Here is a 5,000-nt window from a genome sequence, read left to right on the forward strand (position 1 = left end):
GAAACGCTGTTAACGTCGTCTCTTTCGCCGTGCGTATGGAGAGAGTTAAACAGTATTTTATTTGGAACATGTCACAATACAACACAGATATCGATGAACAGGACAACAAGAAAATCTAAAATAAAGTCCTGTCCTGTCACATGTACATACTGAATATGTGACGGATGTCATCATAACTAGAAGACGTGAACATACATGAGTTTTGAACAAAACTAAGCTGAGATATAAATAAAGTGAAGAAAATGAATTTTAAAAAAAACGAGTGGTGGAGGAAGAAGTCAATAGAGAGAGAACGAGAAGCATCAACGGTGGGGCACAAGCACAGCAAGACTTATCTTGGCCGACAAACAAAGCGGCGAGGGCCAACCGTCCCGCGGGAAAAAACAACAACAAAAAAACGTTCAACGGTCAAAGCGTTGGGCTATCCAGGGTTCGAATCTCTGTTACGGCGCATGGTGGATAAAGGGTGGAGATTGGGGTGGGTTTTTTTTTTTTTTAGTTGTTTTTTTTTTATAACTTTTTTCTTCTTCTTCTTCGTTCGTGGGCTGCAACTACCACGTTCATTCGTATGTACACGAGTGGGCTTTTACGTGTATGACCGTTTTTTTACCCCGCCATGTAGGCAGCCATACTCCGCTTTCGGGGGCGTAGGGTGGTGTATGCTGGGTATGTTCTTATTTCCATAACCCACCGAACGCTGACATGGATTACAGGATCTTTAACGTGCGTTTTTTTTTTTTTTTGTTTTTTTAATCTTCTGCTTGCGTATGCACACGAAGCAGGTCTGCACATATGTTGACCTGTGAGATCGTAAAAATCACCACCTTTACCCACCAGGCGCCGTCACCGTGATTCGAATCCGGAACCCACAGCATATACCCACCCCCACCCCCCACCCTCCCCCCGAAAGCGGAGTATGGCTGCCTACATGGCGGGGTAAAAACAGTCATACACGTAAAACCCACTCGTGTACATACGAGTAAACGTGGGAGTTGCAGCCCACGAACGCAGAAGAAGAAGAAGAAGAAGAAGAAATAGCTGTCCACGAACGAAAAAGACGAAGACACGAATGCGTAGGTAGTGGTGGTCAGTGGTGGTATCATGGGTGTAAAAGGAGGTAAAATCGTTAGAGTTAGGGCAATAAAAAAAAAAAAAAAACGTTTTGGTGGGTTGCGCAAACGATTTTTGTAGCGCCAGGTTTGCCTCTGAGTTAGCACATTATTGTCCAAACAGCACAGAGACTTGGAGGAAAACTCTTAATAATGCTAAGCAAACTTAGCGCTGCTAAGCTCGCTAAGACAGTACAGCCCCGGATCTGGTTCTTAATTGGGGACAGAGGTTTGGGTTAGGTGGAGGAGGGTGTGTGTGTGTGTGTGTGTGTGTGTGTGTGTGTGTGTGTGTGTGTGTGTGTGTGTGTGTGTGTGTGTGTGTGTGTGTGATAGGGCGGGGTGGGGGGGGCGAGGGAAAGAGGAGGATAGCAGTGCCATGTGTAAAAATGATCACTGGATTCTTCCCCTCCCCCCCCCCCCCCACTCTCTCCTCTCTCTCTCTCTCTGTTGTTGTGTCTCTCAGTTTGACGCTGTGCTACCCCCGAAAGCGGAGTATGGCTGCCTACATGGCGGGTTAAAAACGGTCATACACGTAACAGCCCACTCGCGTATATACGAGTGAACGTGGGAGTTGCAGCCCACGAACGCAGAAGAAGAAAAAGAAGAAGAAGAAGACGCTGTGCTATACTTGTACATTATACATGTATTAAGTATAGCAACATTTATATGCCTGTGTGTTTGTGTATCTCTTAGATCAACGGGCAGATGTGTAAGTCGGCCAAAGTGATAATGTCTTCACCTATAAAGATTCATTCATTCATTCATTCATTCATTCATCCACACACACACACACACACACACACACACACACACACACACAAACACACAAACACATACACACAAACACACGCACACACACACACACACACACACACACACACACACACACACACACACACACACACACACACACACACACACGGAATGAATGACGGAGGGACAGACAGACAGAAACAGATACAGTCAAAGTTAGGTCCAACGGTGTCAACATCATCCCGCTTCTCTCTTCTCTTCTCAATATAAGATGAGCATACGACCCATTGTCGGACCAGCTCTTTTCTCTGCCGTCCCCGTCTGCGCCCTCCCTCTACAGTCCCTTGCAGGATGGTTTGGGAGAAGGTGTTATGTCGTATGACGTGGACCAAAATGACGATGCCAGATCTCCTCACGACAGCTGCCAACAGAACGGCGTGGCGAGCTATGACATCTTCCTCATGTCCCCCCCCCCCCCCCAAACGACCCCAGCGGTCAAGGGAATGAGTGAGTGATACGACCCGAGAGAAACGGGGAGAGATGGAGAAAGAACTGCTTGCCAAGTCATCAGTGATAGCCAAATGCTTAACAAAACATCATTTATTCTCTCTCTCTCTCTCTCTCTCTCTCTCTCTCTCTCTCTCTCTCTAGTGGTGCCATCAATGGTGGCAACATGCTTATAAAACAACCATTTATTCTCTCTCTCTCTCTCTCTCTCTCTCTCTCTCTCTCTAGCGGTGCCATAATGGTGGCTACATGCTTATAAAACAATCATTTATTCATCCGGTCGCTTTCTCTCTCTCTCTCTCTCTCTCTCTCTCTCTCTCTCTCGCCCCCTTTCTTTCGTCTGTCGGTGTCGTCGTCGTCATCGTCCTCCTTCTTCTCTTTTCTGTCTCCCCCCCCCCCCACACACACACACCCCTCACCTCCACACTGCTAGCTTCCCTAATAAATTCCCCAACTTCTACGTCCATTTTTCTTCTTTCTTTTTTTTATTAATTTTCTTTTTATCTTCCTTTTCTATAATGTTCTCTTTCTTTCGTGTATATCTTTTCTTCTCGTTTCTATTCTTCCCCATGGGCTTAAAAAAAAAAGAAGAAGAAAAAGGTTTGGGGCTGTCACTAACTAGCTTCAAGTGGCCGAAGACAAGAGGGGCTGATCCCTCTAATCTCCCCCAAAGACACCCCCCCCACCAGCCCCCCCAACACACACACACACACACACACACACACACACACACACCCTTTCCCATGTAAGATCCCCACCTCTCCCCTACCCGGGGACACTACTGAAGTATAAGCCTACTACTTGGTGGAAGGCGGTCAGTCTTGTGTCGGCCGCTTTCGAGTACTCTTCACCTGTTTCGGTGGCACCAGCTGCGGGCTTCTGAAGGGCCGTGGCATTTTATGTCCGAGAGGGGGGCTGTGGGGGGGTGGGGGTGGGGGGGGGAGCAGGGTGGGAGGGTGGGAGAGGAAGGAGTGAGGACTGTCTATGGGGACAGCTGACCATGCAAGCAAGCAATACAAGAAAGCCGTCTCGTTTATAGTAGGGTTGTAAGGAGGTTTGTGGTAGGGAGGGGGAGGGGAAGGGGGAGGGGGAGGGAGTTGTAGGGGCGGGAAGACCAAGTTTATTATGAGGGAGTCATAAGAGCATTAGAGACACACAGAGAGAGAGAGAGAGAGGGGGGGGGGGGGGGTAGGGTAAGTGCCGGGGTTATAGGGGGATTCGGGGTACTGTTATTAGCCTTTTTCTTTGAAAAGAAGAAGCTTCTTGCGCGTGCTAACGTTGTTTTTTAAATTTTATTCATTCTTTTATGTCAACTATTCTTAAGACGTCAACTTCTTCTTCTTCTTCTTCTTTGCCGTATAACCAGTGTAGCTATACATATTATATTGGTATTGTCTATGAAAAGTATGTGTGGAGTGATGGCCTAGAGGTAACGCGTCCGCCTAGGAAACGAGAGAATCTGAGCGCGCTGGTTCGAATCACGGCTCAGCCGCCGATATTTTCTCCCCCTCCACTAGACCTTGAGTGGTGGTCTGGACGCTAGTCATTCGGATGAGACGATAAACCGAGGTCCCGTGTGCAGCACGCACTTAACGCACGTAAAAGAACCCACGGCAACAAAAGGGTTGTTCTTGGCAAAATTCTGTAGAAAAATCCACGTCAATAGGAAAAACAAATAAAACTGCACGCAGGAAGAAAAAAAAAAAAAAAGGGTGGCGCTGTAGTATAGCGACGCGCTCTCCCTGGGGAGAACAGCCCGAATTTCACACAGAGAAATCTGTTGTGATAAAAAGAAATACAAATACAAATACAAATAATGCACACAGACCCTGCCCCATGCGGTGTAAAAACAAAGCCAGAAACAACTCAGCTGTGGTGTTTGGGATGCTAAAACAAAAAAAGCCTTGCAACTGAAAACTGATGAGTGACTTCCAAACGTTATACATAATTCAGTATCGCCACTAACAGGTATATATACCTGTTAATATTTTATGTTGTAAAAGTGAGGAGCAAACGCACGTGTAGAAACACACACACACACACACACACACACACACACACACACGCAAGAAAATCTTTAAACTCACTCAAAATTGTGAGTAAACAGTACTGGGGACAAGATACAACGATTTTGAAACATTTATCATCATCATTATTCGACCCAAACTATCCTATGGACAAGAAGTCTTTTTCAATGCTCCAAAATATTTGCTAAAGAAACTTCAAAGCATAGACTGTAAAGCATATAGACTTGCCCTTGGTGTACCTTTCCATGCATCGACCCTCGGAACATACAAAGAAATAGGAGTACTACCTTTAGATGAATACCGAAACCTCGCATGTGCTGAATATGTATTGAGAAGCTCAACAACTGAAAATGATACATCAGAGGAAGTAAAAATTACATCCGAAAACAACTTCCCCAAAAGAGCTAAAAACATATCTTATTTAACACCCATTGGCACGTTTGTGTCAAACCTGTTCGAAAAGTCTGAAATTAATTCAGGTGACGTAGACACACAGAAGACCGTAAGTCCATACCCCATATGGGAGATGAATAAAGCACATTTTGATGTTAATCATACTGACATTAAAAAGAATGAAAATCCGAAAATCATGGCAACAGAAGTC

Source organism: Babylonia areolata, chromosome 3 (assembly GCF_041734735.1).
Source record: "Babylonia areolata isolate BAREFJ2019XMU chromosome 3, ASM4173473v1, whole genome shotgun sequence".
Classification (NCBI taxonomy): Eukaryota; Metazoa; Mollusca; class Gastropoda; order Neogastropoda; family Buccinidae; genus Babylonia; species Babylonia areolata.